Genomic DNA, 21887 nt, shown 5'->3' on the forward strand with positions numbered 1-21887 from the left:
TCAAAAGATTTAACCAGATGTTACATTCACACTGGGTGGGAAACAAAAGTTGTGATCTGAAGGTCAGTTGAAAAAATTTAAATGCAGAACTGACTTAAAGTCCTTAAAAGATTCTGTTGTTTCCAGTCTATTAAGGACATGAAGCTGCAGATTCACACCGTAGAAAGAAACTATAAGAGCACACAGTCTTTTCTTCTCACACACACACACACACATCCAACTGCTCTGGATTTTTTGAAGTCATAGTGTGAAGTGACAACAAAAGAGACACTGTGCTGCAGCGTGCGCATGATAATCACACTGCGTTTCTCAGCACAGCCTCCAGCAAGCTGTCGACTATTTTCAATCACGGTATTCATTCCTCTTCTTGCACTCCTCAAAAATTCATACACAAGAGAGACAATCCAGATAAGAAATTATAAATCGTATGCGTCTGATCAAACTTCATACTGTGAAATTTGGCACATTCCCTGCACAAACTGTACAGCTCTTTCATTTAAATCACATTTTTTATTCTTTTTTAGATATCTTACCGTCGCTTTTCTATTTTACATGCTTCTTGACTCACAGTACTTATTCTGCTTACTATGTTTATCGTTATGCACCACTATACCAAAGCAAAATCCTTGTATGTGTAAACCTCTTGGCAATAAACTATATAGACTGTGATGAACAATTTCTTGCAGCCATGATGGAATCTGGTGTTGAAATTCGAGGTTGTACCAGAAGGGGGCAGTGCTGGTTCACGTTTGCATTTCACGACAGGGATTAAAGTTGTACTATAATGGTGACATGCTGGTACATGTGCTGCAGTAGTCTTATATTTCTAGAACAATCCTGACCTGCGGCTACGACAAGTTTCTCAACAGACTCACTTGCCTTCATCTCCAGCCAAACTCTGGTTATGCTCCCCTCAGGTACCAGTTAGCCACTAAAACTGACAGCCCGTTCCGTCAGAGACACCTATCCTTCTCAGCAGCATCTAAAAAAGGGACTGTGCCTTTTTCTGAGGCCAACGTGACAATAAAAAGGTCCAGTGAAAGCTAATATAATTGGCTTTTACATGCCTTTTCATTCACTATAAAAAGTGTGTCAGAGAATAAAAACATCAGAATTTAAGCTTTTAAGAGAGATGCCTTAAGGAAAATCTCTCATGTATTGTTGCACTGCTGGATATCGTTAATTAGTCATGGCTTTGAGTCATAGGTGTGTGTGTGTGTGTGTGCATGTGTGTGTTTGCATATTTACATTGCTAGCAAACCACCTAGTTTGTGAACACTTGGGAGTGTCTATGATTGCGGTGATGTCACTCAAAATGTAGCTGCGTTGCATTCTGGTATGCCTCGGCTTCAGAGCAACACTTGTGATATCTGTCTCCAGATCTGATGAATACGCAGTACAAACATTAAGTTTCCAACTTTTCCACTGACAAATGTAAGATGCAACTTCCATTGAAATGAAATGAAAAGACAACAGGGGAGAATGATAGTAGGATATAACAAATTGCCACTGTCCATCGTTTTTGTGCAAGCTACATCCTAAACATCCTACATGTAAGGCCACCTGTCATACAGCATAACGGTGATTCTAGTACAGCCAAGAGCTAAAAAAGTACAAGTCTCAACTGCACAGAAACCCGATTTACAAAAACAATGTAACTATAATTCTAAGCAAGTAAAAGATGCCAATGTGTGTGCAAATTCAAGCCTCCAACAATACCCTGTGCCAGTTAACTTAACTAGCAGTTAGGTGTGTGCTTCACTTCCCCCCTGAGGTAAACAAACCAGCTCCAGAAGCTTTCTCTACGATTCCCTGTCTCTCAAAAAACCCAGGCGGAAATGAAACAAGCAGCCGCTCCAAACAAGCTGAAAATATAGACATATACTCAGAGAAAGGTATAGTAAAAGAAGACAAAATGAAGCTTGAAACTTGATCCCAGTCAGCCTTTTTATGGTAATTGGGTAAAACATGGAAACCATGACAAAAACACGTCGTAAAAGTTGACATATATGGTGTGTTTCAATATAACAATACCGGCTAGCTAGAGCAACTGAAGGCAGATTTTTTGATTCAACTTTACAAAGTGAATAGCCCCTTTTCACTGCTTGTAACAGGGAAAGTGCAGGTGTAACCAATAACGTTAACAATGGCTCAGTTCTATTATGTAGTATGCCGTGACAGTGAGCACAATACCAAGAACCTGGAGCTGGCTCACCTAAATGAAATGCAGTAGTTATTAATTAATGTTATTAACTACACCTGTGCTCATCAAATGCCAAAATGAAAACAGCTCTATAGTAAAGAATAAAGAACAAGCACTGGTAATGCTTATAAGTCAGGACTCTAATAGCGTAACAGACAAGGTCTAAACAGGTATTTACCTTTCAGAAAGGTTTATAAATGCATAAAATATTCCACAGAAACTTTACACGCCGTCTGTAAGTCTGAGCTGTGATGATCAAAAACTGACTAGACAAAAGGAAAACAAGAAAGACCTGATAGCACATGAGAGTGCAGAGAGACCTGAAACTTCATTTGGAACTTATGTAATGTAATTCTGTGTAATTCAGTGCTTTAGCAGTGATGTGTATGAGACTACAGTTGCAGAAAGGCTTTGAATGGTATCTACAGTACACACACACAGTACACAGTAAACCTGCACCATCTTAAGTACATGTCTAAAATGCAAAGTGTAAGCCACACTTCACAGCACCATGAACTGCTCTCTGCTACAGGAGACTTTCCCTTCTTCGCCCTTCAGTCTTAACACCAGACAGGGAAGGAAAAACTATGCAGGGAATTTTCTCGTCTACTCGGTTCCTCTTTCATAACCACTTTTCTATATGGCCTGGAAACTTCGACTTTCCTCTTTCCCATAGTATTTACCATCAGCTGACGTGGGTTAAATTAAAGGGGAATAGCACATGTAGAATACCATATACAAAAAGGGATTTTTTTTTTGTGCAGAATTTGCTGAGGTTGCAACTAAATCCATTCAAAATAAATGGTGTTAAAACGAATGTCACAGATTTGTGTGACCGGGGAACTTTATATTACCCTGTCAGTCAACTTGTCGGCCTTGATCAATGACCTGCCTGTCCATTATTCTCATGTAGTGCCGCAAGTTGTGTTCTTAGTGACGGACAGAAACTCCCCCAACAGCACCACTGTCCTCCTTTAACCTCAATTTAAACATTCCTCTTGCTTCAAAAATGTGCTTGTGAAGCTGTGCAGCAGTCTCAAGGCTATTTGTGCTTCATGATTAAAGCAAAGTCTTTGCATTTGAAGCACCAAATTGAGTGCTACGTTTAAATTGCCTTCCCTGCGGTCTCAAACAATCTGAAACAAACGAGTTGAGAGAGAAGTCACGCTCTGAGCCAACATACAAACCAAATGATTAGTAGAGTAGTGAATGTAATTTAGCAGTACAATTATCAGATGTACTTTGACATCTAATATCAGAGTGTTTGTGCTATTAACCTACAATACACAACAGGGACAGAGAGGCATCCAAATGATCAAATACAACAAATACTTTTTGGTATTTGAATTGATTTGAATCAGTGAGATCCATTTCTCGCGCAAGTCCTTAATTAAAGGTACCCTTGTGGAGTTTTTGACTGTAAATGCTGCTCTGGAGCAGTGTTTGTAAAAAAAGGAAGCACAAGCACGAAGATGGCACAATTCAGGGTTCATGCTCCACAGTTGGTGGCAGTAACGCAAAGAAAAGTAGCAATGTGCAAACAAAGGCAGTAAAGAAGAAGAGCGCGAGTTAGCAAACATGGATGTAAACAAATCATGATTGATTGATTTTTGTAAAAAATGTTTAATGAGGAAGAAAATGCACTCGACGCGTCTGTTGGACCTCAAGGATACACACACACACACACACACACACACACACACACACACACAATGTGTTTTGCTGAGAAACACTTTTGTTTGTTTACAGGAAAACTCCACAGGGCACCTTTAATAAGCCAAAAATCATGACGAATTATAAATTCTCCTTATCGACAGAAAATACCTACAGCTGTTCTCTCCCAAGTTGCTTTTATCTCCAAAGTTTACTTAAAAGCACATTTTAATTTGAAATGAAACTTACACATATATCTCTTTTCTGCTGTGCAGGAGGCAATTATATTTCTAACCCACCTGGACAACTTTGCTCATTTGTGTTTTATTTGTTATGCTCATGATCCAATCATTTGAATTTACCAGTATAGCGTGGCATTTGTAGTTCACAGCCCTTTTCAATTATATAGAAATGCCTAATGCCCAGAATCAGATATATGTCCTTAAGAAAAGCTTGTAAAACTGGGCAATTGTACAATTTGCAAAATCATGTTTAATCTTATAAATTGTGTTTGGCCATGTGTCACTGACGGGTTGGTAGCAGAAGCCTTTCAGTGGCATCAGTAGATTTTAAATTCAATACTGATGATTGCTTGAATGTTGCTTATTTTCACAGCCATTTCGCTCACTAGACATTTAAAGAATGCGAAGACCATTCTGATTTTGGCTCTTTCCACCTAGAATATGAAGAATATGGGCCATCTAGCAGTCTTTTCAGATGGCAATTGTTAGTGCAAACTTCAACAGTGTGATGTGGATATCTTTTGGGCATCTGACATAAAGAGTTTGGGAATCTTTCCCACCCGCCCATATCTTGAGAAATACCAGCTAAAGGTTCAGTATTTCTCTTTAACAGCCCTGAGGACAAACAGTTCAACAGCCTTCGAGGGAGAACGTTTTGGGCTTAATACAACCGACTAATCCCGCTGTAATCATCTAAACCACAGCATTGTTGCTGGGCTGATGTGCCTCCGTGGCAGCTTAGAGTGTGGTATTACTCTAACATGACTACACTAGCCCCCAAAAACTGTTGTTTTAAGTGTATGTGTGCATGTGTGCGGTGTCATGTACCTTCTCTGGTGGAGGACCTCGGGATGCTGTCTATATCATCCACTTTTTGTTTGTCTCTGAAAGAAAAGAAAGAATGTGTTAAATTCAATATGGACTGAGCGCAAATAAATGATACTGGAAAGACAAACAATCACACAGCATGTTTTAAAAACGTACGTGCATATCACACATCTGTGCGGCGGACAGGTGCAGTATCAACTTTCCACATTAACTGGCTTCTCCTTTTGTCCCAACACATGCGAGCGTTGAGCAAACAAATACAAACCTCCCCCATCACTAAACACTCCACTGAATTATTCAACAGTGAAATCTACACCTGTGTCTGTTATATCCCAAATAAGGCTGATTAAGGCTCTGTCTGCAGCATGTTCACTGGAGTATTAAATGTCCTGTGACAAGCTGCGGCTGCTAATGGTCACTGTGATGCACTGTACTGCGACTCCCTCCAGGATGAGAGCAGGAAATAAATAAATAGACGGCACTGTCACATTTAGTCAAAAACGAGGGTAGTACACATCCAATGTGACATTTATCACCCAGCTGAAGAAGCAGGATTATCAGAAGCTCATCATTTATATTTACTTTTAAATGTATAAGTGCGTAAAAGTTACATTTTAATTAACCACAATTCAAACTACTTTCTGTTTTCATTTTGTAATGGCTGCAATCTTTGTACTCGATAATCCATACAGCGTAGCATACACGCACTCTTGCTGAATGAACTCACCCACATACACGAGTACAAGCACTGACCAATCCGGGCAACAGGAAGAATTATTCATACATCCTACTGTGTGTGTATATTCTCCACAAAGTGTTTAGTGCACAGAAATACTAATTGTGCAATCTTTTGCTTCAAATGCAAAAATCTGCATTCAACAAAAAATGTTATGAAGCCTCTTTTCTTATTTGGATAACATAGACAGTGCAAACTATCAAGTGAGAAGACCGAGACTGAGACATTCCCATCTGTCACAGTAAATAGTCCTCATCTGTCTCTGTTGACCCCCATCCCTCCTCTGGAGAACCTGCACGGCAACAGAGCGAGGGAAAAAGAGGTGGGATGCTGTGGATGGATGGATGGATGGATGGAGGCCCCACATGGCCACTAGACCAACTCCTTATAAGGCTATAGTAGTGTATGGTGACTCCCCATGGTCTGACACATGAGTGGACTTCACCTCAACATCACGCTAGGCGCACACACACACACACACACACACACACACACACACACACACACACACACACACACACACACACACACTTCATGTTTCCCTTCTGGATCTCTTACACAAACACTTGCCAAAACACCATGTGGACAGCACAGACTGAGCGCTGATGAGAGCAGACACTTAACCATCACACCCACTTCGCCCATTATACATCCAACTTCTCTCTTTCTCTGCACTTCAACTTCTTTATCCACGCACTCTCTTTCTCCCTTTCACGTCTCTGCTTCCTCTTTCAGCGGCACAGAGCTGGATTTTCTCTGTTTTTCAAGCCAGCCAGCCAGTCAGCCAGTCAGACAGACAGGTGTCACCAGGCAGTCAACTAATTAACACAATGAATTAATCAAATTCAGTGGCAATTAGTCAGGAAGTCCATTTACAAAAATCAGCCTGCAGACATGATTCCAGATTTTTTAAAAATAGCCATTAAGTCCGTGAGTTATCCCAATGAGCCAGCCTTTCAGTAAACTAGCTGCACACTTAGCCAGGCAGTAAGCAGTTCAGCAGTCAGCCAGTCAGTCAGTCAGACAGACAGTAAATCTGTCAATCATCCCAGCAGGTGGTGGAGCCAGACAGAGAGGGGGGAGATGTGTGCAGACTCCTAAAAAATAAACATGTTTTTCTGGAAACATCAATCAAGAGCCAGAATGGAATTTTCCAGTGACCCCACAGGAATAACACACACATAATAATAATAATAATACAGGCCCCATTGTGTCCCATTGTGAGTTATTAGACAATATGTTTGCCGTATGGTTGATTTTACCCCGATAATCTATTGTTAAGAGGAGCAGTGCACTTGAATATTGGCAGAGTTCATTTTGAGAAAAAAAAATAGAACGAATGTTTTGTCAACCAGACTTAAACCAAGTTATCCATCACCTTAAAACACTTAAACAGAACAGATGCATCTGCCTTGTTTGTGTCACTTTTTCCTCTCAGTGGATTATATTATGTTGGACTCAAACTCTAAAAAGAGGGGGGAAGCTTTCATCATCCAACATGTCAAGTCTGTTGTCACCAACTCTCAGCCTGAATTGTTCTTTGCCCTCAAGGACATCAGTGTTGTCATGACATAATGACTCTTCGGGATTTAGCTGTGGCTGTAATTGAAAATGACTTCAGCGTCCTTTCTTATGGTTTTGACCAGATACAGAATGTGTGCAGGCTCTGAAGGACCTAACTTTCCCTAATCTTAAAGTATTTTTAACAACCGATTTCTTCTCTAGCAACAGCAACCGATCTTTTAGCGTAGCACATTGGGCAGCATGTCTTGCTTGTGGACACCATGATGTTGCATTTTCAGACGGAGACCCAACTGTTTCTAACACACTTTCTCCAGACAGATTTTACCTGTCTGGTGTGCAATTCAAGGCTGCTTCACCAGACCCTGGGCAACCAATGGCCAGTACAAACAAAGAGTCATGAAAGCAAAGGAAAAAGTAAAATTCCCAATCTGTCTGATACTTTGACTACAAAGTTAGCTATATTTGTCAATTAATTATGGATCCTTTATAAGCACACACACAAACAAAGATATAAAACAGTCTGAAAACATTAACAGGCTCTTTCATGCACATGCTTTGTCTAAAAGTGATCCGTTTCCATGGTGACAGCAGAGACGTCCATTAAAACAGGGGAAGCACACGAATATGACAGAGTGGAACCCCCGGAGGACACACACACACACACACACACACATTCACACTTTGTTCTTCAATGGTTTACTGAAAAGGGGAAGGTGTTTGATGAAAGCTGCCATCACTTCTGGTTGAGCGCCTGGCAAGGAAGATGCCAAACCTACTGGTTACAGAGAGGGAGAGTGACAGGCCGCAGGTGTGTGATGAAGATGAGAAGAAAAACGGCAGAAATAATTCTGAGGGGAAAAAGCAGGACATTTTTTTTAAAAAAGTAATTGTGCAGCCAAACAAAATGTAAAAACCTAAAGAAAGGGAGTATCATTATCATGCCAGTGCCTGAAGGGAATGTGCAACATGGGAAACTGTGACTGAAGAAAGTAGAAAGACTAAAGTAGAGCAAAACTAAACAGCACTGAAAAACACTTTCACGCTCGAGCACAAGTAAATAGGAAACAACATCTTCCACCTTTGTGAATGAAAAGATAGCGCCTCTCTTTGAAGTGCATTAATGTGTGTGTGTGACATGGACAGACACACACACTACTTGACAGTGACAGAGTTTACACAAGAAGACAAAAGACTTCATATCCCACAGTTCACTGGGTTAAATGGACCATAATAGAGCGCATTCTCAAGTCTCTCTTATCTGGCTCTCATATCAGCTGTGCTTTTACAGTGTGTTTACAGGCCCAACATTAGCCTCTCAAACCACTGAGTACTCAATAAAATCAGTAAACACATATTATAATCTAATGCAAATTTGTCCAACACAGTTTGAAGTGTCGTTTTCTTACCAATAAAGCCACAACAACAGTACGCAAACATGGCATATCTCATGCTTTCTTTAGGTTTTGAGTGTTCTTTAAATGTATCCTGTAAGCTGCTGACGTTAACTTGAAAATGTACTCATAAATGCCAGCTGTAATTTTAATTGCCAGTCAACCTGAAATGACTCACCCACGTAGCTGCCTTTGTAGCCGTGATTGACAGTAGCCACCGGAATTGCTGGTGAATGAGTCATGAACATAATACAATGTCATAACTGGAAATGTCTTAAAAAAAAAAAAAAACCTTATCAACAAATTGGATTTAACTGCCGGGCTATTGAATTGTATGGTAAGGGCTCACATATTCCCACTACAGTCATGATCAGTCAATGTAATACGACAAATTCAGCGTAGTAAGTAACATCCTGTGCGTTTTTGCTTGCAGTGATGGGAGAGTGATGAGCACGGAGATACAAAGAGACAAAGTCAGTCAGAGAGCATTTGTCAAGGTCGACAGCAGAAGTGACTTTTGTCCACACAACTCTACTCAGAAAACTAGCTCAAGAAAGACTGTCACAATACAATGCTTCCTCGAAAAGGCAACCTAACCAAACACCAACGCTTCTTGACTTTTACAGAGTAGAGAATGCATGTAGAGATGCATAACTACTGAACCGTAGTCTCTCTTCTGAAGTCTGTCAAAACATTTTCTTGTCCAGAGGGAAATAACAGGCCATGACCCACTTTGGATTGTTTTCTTATTGCTACGTTTATGCTTCCACAATCAAAATGAGCCATACTTCAAATTTAGCCTGTGCTACAAATATGATAAGCATCCTATAGTGCACAGGGTCAGAGAGAAAACATAACTTTTTGGTCTTGTATCGACACCACTCGCTAATCTCAAATCAACTCCATCGACTCCAGAGCTGCAGTTTACTTACTGCAAACAACATTGCTAATTCAACTTAAAGCTTTTTACGTGGCAACCAGTTACAAGTGTGTAACAATCGACGTTTAATAAAAATATGGACATTTTCTGATGCTTTTCCCCTAATGGATCATTTTTAAATATTGCAGAGAAAATAGCCACTATGAGCTGATTAGATGGGAAATTACATGTAACAGTTTCAATAATCATCCAGCTTGTGGAGAAAAAAATGCATGCAAGTTAGTGTCTTATACGCACTTATCCATTTGTAGTATGAGACAAAATAAAATACATATACAATGGATGTGAAATTTCAACAGTTTGAACTTGCTGTAATTTTGCAAATGCAGCTTTGTGTGGTTTGTGTAAAACGACCACGCTTTATGACCATTCCCAGTCTCATCAGCTGTTACTGCTCCATTGCATACTCCATAAAAACAAAGCCTGGATAGCGTGACAGCTGTTGATGTTCACAGACATCCAGAATTGAACCTGTAAATTAATTATTTACATGAATGAGCATCATCTCCACCACTGGAAAATGCATATTTCCGACATTGCTCCCGGTCACGCGAGGGGAGTTAGTTTGCAAATCTGGCTCTCAGTTTCAGGCAAGTGGATAAATGTGTGTGTGTGTGTTTCAATGTGGCGTCTGCACGTGTCTTTGATGGCAAAAGCCTGTTCCCTACTGCTGTGTGAAAAGCAAAGGAGAGACACATCTGGCTCAGGATGATCTGCTTTCTGCAGACACCCTCTGAGGGTTCAAACAAGGGTTAACCCTCAATGCAGGTTCAATGGACTGGAAGGATGCAACCCTCCCATGGGTAAATGAATGTGTGTGTTTGTGTGAGACAACTCTGGAGCATCTTTCTTCCATTCTGCATGGCAACAGCTTATGAATGGATGATGGATTCATACCAGCCCAGTGAGCTCTGGGGGTTTTTGGGGGGGGGGGGGGGGGGGGCACAGACATCACGAACCATTAAGATGCATTAATTTGACAGCGTTGTATGGGAGCAAGTGCCTACATTCACTTTGTATTCATCTGACAACAACAAATGAGTCGGTTTGCAGCACTCCAGCCTTCAGTACTACCCTGACGTTAACGCACGCAGACCTCAAAAGAACAACAAATGAAAAACAGGAAAACATTAGATTTCACACTCCTGTGAGCTAAACGTTTCATTCATCAACTGATACTCGGTTGAGCAGGAAATGCATCAGACTGCTCACTCTCATATCAAAAAAAAGACAAAAGAAAACAAAGCAGGCTGAACAGGCACTGTGGAAACTACGTTAAGTTCCTTTTTTCTCATGCAGGTAGAGCTGCAAAGCTTCATGTGTGTAACTGCATAATCACATTCAATATTACTATTCTTGTAAACAGTATAATTCCCCTTAACAACATTTTTAGAATGTTTTCTGTAGTTGAGACATTCAAGATGCTGGTATAAAATGACAAAAGTTAAAATGGTTTGTCCCTCAAATCTAAATAATCCTGATAATACTTCGAAACACAATATCAACCATTATTCATTTACTATAAAGGTCATAAACAGGGGTAAGAAACATTAAATAATTGTCTCTGAATACTTATGACACTAGAACACACAAAAGCAATTATGAGATGTAACAGGAAATGCTGTTGCTTTTTCTCTCTACTCGGTAAACTCCAAGCCAGCTGAACCTGATTGGCAGTTTAAGGAATCTGGTTCCAGTTTGCTTCCTCTCACTCAGATGACTAAAACACTGTCAAACATGAGCCCTTTGAAAGGTCCAATGTAGTAAAGAGAAACAACTTCCTCTCCTGTATCTTCGTGCACATATTTCAAACAGCCATGCTTATACAACACTGAACCTGGAACACGATGAGACCGAAAAGACAGTCTTTGACAGTTTTGATCGTGAATAGCACATACCCGGGTTGGGTCAGAGCCCACTGTGTTGTTCATGTTGAGGACCAAAGAACTGCCAATAACAAAATAAATAAAATTTTAAAAAGGCGGTGTTGTGGTGCTGTTCAAACACAGTAAATCCCAGACGGAGGAAAATGACCACCAGCCAAATGCTTCTACATGTTGGCTGTGTTTGGGAGTTTATCTACCAGCCATTTTGGCAATGAATCAGATATGGAGCTCTTGTTAAGAAAATGTAGCTCAGTATCTAGTGAAAAATGACAGCACTAATTATGAAATGAAGAAGATACAGTATCCAGTTAAGAAAAAGTTATGTTAAGACATTATTATTGAAGCCTGGATTTCAGTTAACTGCTTGCCACCATTCTGGGGGAACAAAATCCAAATCTTAGGAAAGGGGATAAAACTTCAGTGGAGCTACAATTTGAAAGCAACTAGCGACCACCACACTGTGACTGTGACAGGCTGAGACCTCCGCCAATCAAGCAAACACGCTTCAGAGCTCTCTGTGTATTAAAATCAACATTTTTGCATATTCACGTTCTACAACGTTCTGTGCAGTACGTCTTACTAAACCAAATGAATCAATTTAATAGCCTAATGTGATCTAATTAGAGGCTATATACATAAATACAAAAGTGGTTGTTCCTCCCAAGCACTTGACTATTAGCTAAAACATGCTACATGCTAGGCTAGCATGTTCAGTATTGAAGATTTAGGCCAGGTCAAAGCAATAATCAGTGCCACAGGAGCCATACTTTGCCAACCATACTTTACAGAGCACACTCTGTTCTTATGATGAAGTAGTGACATAGTGCATTTAGTTTATTTATTGAAGATTTATGGCCCATAACCTTCCATTTAGTGTTGATGTTTGTCAAAATAAATGGGGGAAAAAAAAAAAAAAAAACCTTAATTCGAATGCCCAGTTTTAACCCTCCCAACAGCTCTTTGGCCAGTGTGTACCCATCCAAACCGCTCAATTAGTGTGTTCATGTGTGATTCGATGGTAGGTTACAATTAAACAAGCGACACTGTTCTAGGTCTAAAATGTCTGTGTACTAACCCAGAAGTTCTCTGTTAAGTCAACCCATTTCCTTCGAGAGGGACTTTGTATAAACCAAAGGAAACCAAAATCAACACCAATGACCCAAAATAACTTCTGTTTGGGAAGCTCTAGGAAAATGACTGGCGAGCACAAACCAATTGTTTAGCTAGTGTCTGTCACTACCAGTGTTATCTTTACAGTACCTTAACAGCATAGTTTTTGCAGACTAATTCTGTTTTTTCCAAAGTTACGCATTTTTACTGCTGAGCATTTAGACCCTAAAATACTCTAATAAAGTTGGCACTGAATGTCCACACAAATGAGCCCTTGGACTTTGGCCTGGTATAATCTGTGCATACACACTATCTCAGTGCCTGCTGTGTGTTGTGTCATTGTTCTACTCTCTGTATCCTGAAACAGTCATGAAAGAAGCACTACAGTAAGTGACCATTATGGAAAACTATTAAAAAGCAAGTAGAGTAGTTGGCTAGTCAGTAGCACAATTGTCATAAAAATTGATGATATTAATGATGGCAGAATAAGTACAGCTTGGCACCAACGCAGACAGGATCTTGGGGCAACTCAAACTAAGGATGTATGCACATATGATACTACGAGGCACTTTGGAGAAAAGTGGTCACTAAGTGGCATATGGTCAAGCTCTTCTCAAGTTAAGCCTATTAACAACAGGTCCTCAAAAATACAAAACATTAAAAACACACCAGCGTGCCACTAAAACAAAAAACAACAAGACTGGCCTTGGCTTTCGGCATCCATTTTTAAAATCCTTCTACTGTTTTGACTGGCCAGAAAAACAGCCCTTCAAATTGGGTTAGGGGAGCTGCGTCTCCCTCAGGCTCCCTTCGCTGGAGCAAATGTGACAGCAGGGCGTGTTGGGGGGTTGAGCACAGCTCGAGGGGAGGTTGGCTGAGTTTTGCCCTAATATGGACAAAGACCGGGGGGGGCGGGGGGGGGGGGCGGTTGGGGGGGGGGGGGGTGGAAGGCAGGGTAGAGGGTGGGCTGGGTGGTGAAGGGGAAACCTGCCCAGCACCACCACAATGGCAGCCTTGCTTCCCTCTGCTGTATCATTGACACTCTTTATCCTTCCCTCTTACAGTCTCACTTCACATACCAGCACAGGACTCAACTGTTTTGGTCCGCTAACTGTGCCCTAAACGCTCTGTACACACCGGAAAACTCTTCAGCAGTTAGGACTCGTACATGGAGTACAGTTCATTTTTAAGTACTAATGTTGCTCTCTGAAATGCTCTCACCCGGAAACCATACATCACATCACATATCACATCCAAACACAGTTGAGTCAGTGACACTGAAGCACAGTACTGAGTCTAATCCTCGGCAGCAGTACTCAGCTCTGTTCAGCAGCTGGCTCTGTGTGCCCTGTGGTTCAGTCAGCTGGGCCTGCTGCCTAATTTTACACTTGCTCATTACAAACTCACCACTATCCCTCCTCCACATCTGGCCTCTGGTGTAGAGAGAGGGAGAGGGACGCGGATTATGGCAACACAGACAAAAACTCTCTGTGGTCATTTTCTGTTCACAGAGCTGGAGGGGGGGGGGGGGGGGGTAGTAAACAACCAAGAGAGGATTCTGTCAATGCTGAGAAAGAGAAAGTGGGATAGAGAGAGAGAGACAGACTGCCAAGGCACATCAGAGTGCATGAAGAGAACAATGGAAGGAGGAAAAGAAATCAAGGCAGAAAGCAAGTAGGAAAGTTAAGGAGGGCGTTTGGTATTTGGAGAGGAGGAGGCAGAGTGGCTGTCTGGCTACTAGCAGCCATCACTGCTTAGTGGGACTCCAGGCGTAGAAATTCCTCCTACGTCTCTGCTCAATGCCACTTCTGTTCTGCCAAGCCCTGCATGTTAACAACACTGCAGATACAAAGGGAACCATGTCTGTGTGTGACTGACTCTTGTGTGAAACTAGTGTTACTGAGTGTGTATGCAAGAACATCAAGCCACCGCCACCGCCGCAGGCTCCTTCTCTGCTGGGTGGAGGCACCCATGCTAGGCTAACAGAAGCTACCTTGACCCTAATATACTCAAACAGATGTGCTGCTGCCATAGAAAAATAAATTCGGACTCAGACCTGTTGATTGCAGATGCTTAAAGTCTGCTTTGACATTTTCAGACAAAAAGTAATTTGATAAATGAATTCATCCAAAGCCACTTGTGATAATCTAGGTAGTTGAATAGTCGAAATGAACCAGAGCTGAGCAATGTATTGTTGGTTATCTGTATAGTGATTTTGTGACAATGTCTATGATTTAGGTTATTTTACTATACTGTATGAAGCTAAGCAGTAAATTTTCAAAAGCCTAAATATTTAACATACATATTAGATTTAGCTAATATTGTCCAGCCTTAAAGTGAACCACTTACTGCTAATCTTTCGACACACAGAGCTAGACGGTACAAAATGCTGAGATTACTGTTCACAGTGAAGAGAAATGGTCCCTGGTTAATTTCTGCAAAAACAGGCTATACCAACGCAGGGAGTGGGTCGCAGGGGTGTTCCTTATGAAAACAAACCTATTTATGGCTTTCCGTGATCGCTGGCTCTGCAGGGACGGCTCAGTGCTAATCACTTCAGAATGGAACAGCAGACGATATTTGACCTTTACAGGCCTTTGGTCTCTGTCACCAGACAAGTCTGTTTGGCTTGACCGAGGCCGAGATCAAGTGCACTTGCTCCGTTAGTCATGAAACATGTCTATGCAAATTATCTTTTTTTTTTTTTTACTCCTTACTTTCACTTTGTTACCTGTGCTCTGAGTCTGCATGCCGTATATCATGTATCCCTAACTGGAAGTCTAGCTCAACACACAGTCAATTATAGATAAAGCAGCCTGTGCAAAGCACAAGCAGAACACAATGTCAAAAAGAAAAGGAACTCTGGCTGCCGAAAGTGATAATAGTGCTTTGTTATATGTTAACCTTTGCCAAATTAAGACGTGACTAGTTTCAGGAACAACTGGCCATTTATCTTTACACACACAGGTTGCACAATTAATGAACCGTGCAAAGGTGAATACTGTAGTTTTGGTAGGACTGCAGCATGTATGCCGCAGAAAGATTTTTTTTTTCTTGCAACACCCTCTGGACATTCAAATAATTATGTAATCGAATTATCAAGACGAATAACCAGCATTAATCATCACAATACAGTAATCAGGATCAGAGTTTAAGCCATTACTTTGCAACACACACACAGACACACACACACACACACACACACACACACTAAATCAGTTTTGACACAGTCAGTGCCCTGCCCTGACCTAACTGCTGTTGTTTTGGTCACTCCACTGGGTTTCTGTGCAGATACACCCTCCTCACTAAAGTGTGATGGCTGTCTTCTTCAACATCCTAACATTTCTGCTTTCACAGACTGTTAGCTTGTCATGAACAATAACCAGCCATAAATCTCTATATTCCTGCACCTGCTGAGATCAGTGAGAATGCTGCTGAATTGCAAAAAAAAAAAGCCAGTCAAGCAGAGGCCAAGATCCTTCTGCCAGCTGCAGAAATGCAGAAAAACAGGTGGCGCTGCAGCCAACAGTTAGCTCGCTGATCTCGGTCACAGTTCAATATTCTAATGTTCTATACATTCAGCTAGTGGTGCACTCTCATAATTGTATCCCCAACCTGTTAACATGCCAACTGAATATGCTTTCACACTCACAGATCTGGCAGTGGCATTGTGCCAGCAAAAGAGAAGTGGCTTGCAGGTAATTTCACTTCATAAATCAGAAGGCTCATGATCACAACTATGTGATATGTGCATACATCCTTAGCTTGAGTTGCACCTGTGCAGCATAAATACGACAGGTGGTGAAGAATGAAAAGATGAGGATAATCCAGTCTGAGTACCTCTTTTTTTTGGATCTTGTAGTTTCCCCAACTTTCAACCTAACTCTGTACTGTAACACATTTCCCAAGGCTTTCCAATTTTCCAGTGGCCTAGAAAGTATGATGCTTTGGGCATTTGTGCATAAATAAACTGCCAAAGCAAAGAAGCCCGTAGTTGAAAGTAGTTTGCAGTAAATCGATAGGACAGATGGTGTGCATTTTAAATGACCCCGTCGTAGCACCACTCAGGTTTCAAAAAACAACAGGTTACTTATCTGATATGACGCAGCATGAAACCTTACAGGGTTAAATAAGGCCAAAATAAAAGTTATATAAAAAAAGAAGGAAAACAGGGAGACAAACATTTCTCATCACAACAATAATCAAAGCAGGTAAGAGTTAACTGGCAATGTTTAACATCCTTAAACATGAATATTGAAAGGTGGAGTATTTGAAACCCCCTTAGTAAACCAAAGAAAATTCTGCTTCCTATCATAAAAGTTTAATGATTCCTGTTTATAGTCTATGATGTTACATGAGTGAACAACATTACAACAAACCAAAGAAAACACATTCACAATACAATTGTAGCACTTGAGGGGTAATAAACATAACAGAGCTGACAAAAACGAGCGCAACACCAAACTGAAACTGCACAACAAACGGACTCGCAGACAGCGGCTGTCCCCGCTGACAGGATGTGAGTATAAAAAGTGAAACGTGAGCGGGAAGTGTGCAGTGCAGTTCGACACACACTTATTCTCACAGACAGACAGACAGACAGACAGGTAGTTTGGGGTAAAACAGGGACTTGGAGCGGACAGTTTTACTGGGACACAGCCATGGCTGACTACAAACAAATAACTAATTTCCGGAGAGTAATAAAAACAGGAGGGGATCGAGGACAGCCAGCAGTGAATGAAAATATTGGAGAATCTTGACTGGAGGACATAATTCCTGGTGAACATTGAACGCTGGTGGCTTAAGTGTTAAAACACTTTAAGCTTTTAAGAGATAAGCTGTTCTAACAGCTGAGCTTTATTAATCCTGCTTTGCCAAATAGTGAGACTGAAAAGGCTCCTTGTGTGAGCGGGTACACAAATTAAATATGATAACCCTGATTCACGGGCCTACGCAGCACATATTTTGTCTCGTCATAGCAGGAAAAGCACAGGTGTTACGAATAACAATGCCTCTGTTCTTTTCGTGTGTCCCAGTGAGCCATGACAAAGCAGCTAAATGGAATTCAGCCATCATTTATTTTATTATTTACACCTGTGCTTTTCTTGCTGTGACATGTCAACATTTCTTATATATTTCCCATTATTGATGAGTGATGACTAGTCCATCCACACATTTTCTCCCCCTTCATTTAAATCAGGAAGGGAGACACATTTGTAGAGTTAAAACAATTAGTCAGTTAATGGATGAGATAATTGACAGAAAACTATTTGATTATTAAAATAGTTGCCCGTCTTATTTGCCGCGTGTTAAGTTGTATCTGATCGATTTTTGACCTGCAAAATAGTGGGACTCTCTGTTGTCAGTTTGAGAGAGAGGTTGGGACTGACATGTCATTCATTAAGTATTGACTGTTTAAAAATGTGTGGTAAAGGAATAGAAACGAGCCGCAGAGTAAAGTGCATTCTCAGCTGCTTTCCAGAGAGTCCTGGGTACATATATTACAAATAAACTATGAAAAAGAAAAGTAGTACACCGTAGCATAGATCCAACCAACTTTAACCTGAACAGACGACTAGTCAGAGTAAGTGAAAACGCCTTCATATTAAATGACTAAATACTGTTGCAATAACATTTGATGAAAACTGAAATGGGAACATAAACTGTTCAACTGTTTTTCAAACTCTTTCGAAGTATCAAATTTTATCCCCCTTGCGTCTTTACATTTCTGTATACACTTTAATTTCTCTCTTTCACTTTTTTACTGTAACACAAAACACACACTCATAAAACACACACAATCTGTTAGCTGAGCATCTGAGGCTCTAGAGCCAATGAGAAGTCTGTTGTGTTTTCTGTTCCAGCCCAGATGGCAGCATTTGGCTGAGTCAGCGGTGGCTGGTGGTCCTCAGTAAACTGGATGATTAGTCGTTGACAACAGGAGGAGAGCCTAGCGCTAAGAGACAGGAGCCGAGGGACTTCTTAACCAGTTTGTTCTGTTTTAATGAAATAATGACTTAAACAAGTGTAACAAGTGTTCAGCTCCTCCTGAAAGGATGTGCTCAACGTGCTGCCTTGAACTAAAAGAATAAACAAAATCAAGTTGAGTAAGGCCACAAATATTTTACTTTAGTCAATTTAGTTTTGACGAAAATGGCTTTGGCCAGGTCATGTAAACCTGTAAACAGTTGCCATACCTGCCTTCGCTCAATAATAACTAATATATGTATACCTTAACCAACGGTAAGGCTGTTTGCTTTCTATTTGTTTTCTCTTCAGTTGAATGAGCGCCAGAGATAGTCTTGTAGTGCTGCAGGCTAACCTCAGTTGGCATCAACAGTGAAACAAGAGATATAAGAACACTTCACACTGCTTGTTCAGCTAAAACCTAAAATCAGATATTAGACTTGGCACGGGCACGGTGGTGCAGTGCTGGAAGGAAATCCTTTAGGATTTCTCATTTAGTGTCACAAAGCAACTTGTGATTCATAGCTGGACTCTAACAAACGGAAACTGCTGCTGCAAGCATCTGGAGTTGGAGAACAACTAATCTGCAAATATCACATTACCTTTATCCGGCCTGGTGAGAGTTTAAAGCAGCACATTTCAGTAGCTGGATGCCTCTTTGTGATATGACTGTAGTCATCATATTTCACACATCTGAGGGTAGCATCAATACCAGCTTGCTAACCGTGTTTCAGGTGGATACTGTATTTCTCTCATGACAACACACATTCAACCCAAAGGTGATGTATTGCATGCTGTTTTGATTATTGTGGAGCTTGCAGTGGTAAAACGTAATACCTGGCTGCTTTGACATGCTAAAAATAATAATGCTAAACATCTTCCATGTACTTGCTATGGTTAGTATTTATGCATTCCTTTGTTATTGTATTTTCTTCAGAAGTAGTGTCAGTGCTCTTGTTGTGGCAGCCTAGCAGTGCTAAATAAGCACAAGAAACACTGCAGTGCAACACAAAGGCTTGCCTCAGGCAACCTGTAATGCAACAGCAGGTTAAAAGCCGCAATGTGAAAAAATGCCACTGCTCGAGAGGGTGTGAGGTGTCGTATCCTGTTTTTCTGTCACAGACGCGATCACTGAGCGGTGAGAGGACGAAACTACGAGACTTTAAACTGCAATCTAACAGCTACTGCTCTGCCAGAGCGATGGTCGAGCAGAGTTTCAGCCACACACACACACACACACACACACACACACACACACACACACACACACACACACCTGCATTCAGACATTTGTAAAGTCTGACATATCTTTTGCTCTTTACGGTGTTCTACCATTTGCTGCACCACATATCATCAGCAAGGCATCTGAAACCTTTACATCGGCACACAAAAACCCAACAAGAACTGATTAACGAAAGAAACATTCTCTTGTTAGCATCCATATAAATATTCTGGGGGTAATAGTGCTTAAGAGAGGTCTTGCGTCTTATGCTGGCCATTTGAAAGCAAAGGTCTGATACCTCTGTAGAGCCACACAGAACAAGACTTGGTGTATACATGGTTGTAAACCAAGTGCCACATCATATGGGATTCTTTTTATACCGTGCTACCTATAGTAATGACTTAACATCTTCCTTTTGGGGCTATATAAAGCCCTGCGTGCCCTCACTTGTCCACACTGTGTAAAAGTGAGGCCATGCAAAGAACATGCAAAGCATTTCAACTTCTTGCACGAGAGATCAGGTTCATCCACAACAGCCATTGTCCCGTGTGTTGAAGTCACAGAATCCAACCAGCATTCCATTAATGCTGCAGTTACAGGCTGGCATACCGACTGAAACAAAACACATATACTCAGACACACACACACACACTGTTGTTGACGAGTGCAGCTGTTGCCGCATGTCCTCTCCAACAAAAGAGCGCCATTTCAGTGCATTGAGAGCCATGATAAAGCGCATTCCTCTCACAAACTTCCACAAGTTGGTATCTCAAGCTGGTTTCAAATGTAAAAGCTGGCTACAAATATGTAACTACTTTTGAGTCCCAACACTTTTTAAGAGGTTTGCACAATTCAGTGTTGCTGTGTTTCAGACTGTGAACCAATTTGCACTCTTCTTAGAAAGTCCTTAGTCATGACTCATTTACCAAACAATCAATACCAACCATGTAACTGTGTAAGCCCCCCCAGCACATACTGAATTTTGCTAGGTACCACCACCTACACCTCAACACTGCAATGACTCATAATGTTGGACTGAATGAATGTATTGTTGTCGTTGCATGTAATGAAGTATGTATTAAAATAACAAAATAGAGTCACTCATTGGCAGCTCCCGTCAAGAGAAGAGACAGAAACAGCTGCTGTTGTCTGGCATTTACAACTGCAGCCTGAGACCAAAAAACATGCAACTAAAGGAGGATAATTGAGCTCTTCTACTGAGAGAACATTAACAAGAAACAACTCATATCTTGTTCCAACCACCTGCCAGTATATAAAAAGTACAGTGCGTTGATGCCAGTTCGTGGTGGACTCCATACAGTTGTTAGAAGGCAGTGATTGCGGATGGAAAGAGTTGTTAAATTGTTATAACTTATAACAAACCGGGGTCCCAAAGCATTTAACTTCATTCATTCACCCATTCAGGAGATTAAGAATCAAATTAAAGCAACAACCAAATCACTCGGTAAACTGACAACGGGAAAACTCAAATGAAACGTGGCTCGAATTCGGCTGCTACTCGCAGGGCTAAGTTTGCTGGCTTGCTAGCCAGCCCGCCCGTTAGCCGGCACCACTAACAAGCAAGCCCAGGAATGGGTACTTCCTCAATAAAATAGTCTGGGAGACTGAATAGGGCACACGCGGCGATAATAATGAAAGTCTAGTCACGCTTGTTCGACGTTTAACGCCACCACATAACTCACTTCAGCGCTCAAAAGCGGCTACGGTTAGCTAGCAAGTTAGCGCTTCCTCCCCGGCATCTCTTCCCATGTGAACTCATTTGACAGTCACTGATTTGACGGGGATACGCAATTTGGCACTACACCAGGTGAAGTAAATCCAACTTAGCGCCCACTAAACACGAATAAAAGTTGGTTACACCCATAAACTCACCTGTATGTCTCTCGGGGTACTACTTTTTGGGATGTTATGAACCGAAGTCTTGGTCTGTGCAGTACTTTCACCGACCTTGGCAGCTCTGCCTGTCCCCAGCAGCAACACACACAACAACACCCTCACCACGTACCCCTCCCTCTGCCACCAGAAAAACGAAGGAGAAAAAAAACTTGAGTCTCAAGCCCCTCCCATTCCCATTTGTAATTGGTCAATATTAGGGACAGTGCGAAACGAGCCAATTAAATCCGCTATTGTTTTTTTGTTTCTTGGCAAAGATTTTCTGTCTCTA

At 41.2% G+C, this 21887-nt stretch overlaps 1 protein-coding gene across 1 annotated transcript in view; it reads right to left on the reverse strand.

Annotated features, from left to right (window-relative positions):
• Window positions 1–21640, reverse strand: part of fam49a (family with sequence similarity 49 member A) — a 29181-nt gene extending 7541 nt beyond the window's left edge. The window contains exons 1-2 of the mRNA XM_070925487.1: window positions 21596–21640; window positions 4927–4982 (exon numbers count right to left, since the gene is read on the reverse strand). The gene's annotated coding sequence lies outside the window, so the exon portion shown is untranslated. The remainder of the gene's footprint in view (window positions 1–4926; window positions 4983–21595) is intronic.
• Window positions 21641–21887: the final 247 nt, after the last annotated feature.

The sequence above is a fragment of the Enoplosus armatus genome, chromosome 19, assembly GCF_043641665.1.
Source record: "Enoplosus armatus isolate fEnoArm2 chromosome 19, fEnoArm2.hap1, whole genome shotgun sequence".
Classification (NCBI taxonomy): domain Eukaryota; kingdom Metazoa; phylum Chordata; class Actinopteri; order Centrarchiformes; family Enoplosidae; genus Enoplosus; species Enoplosus armatus.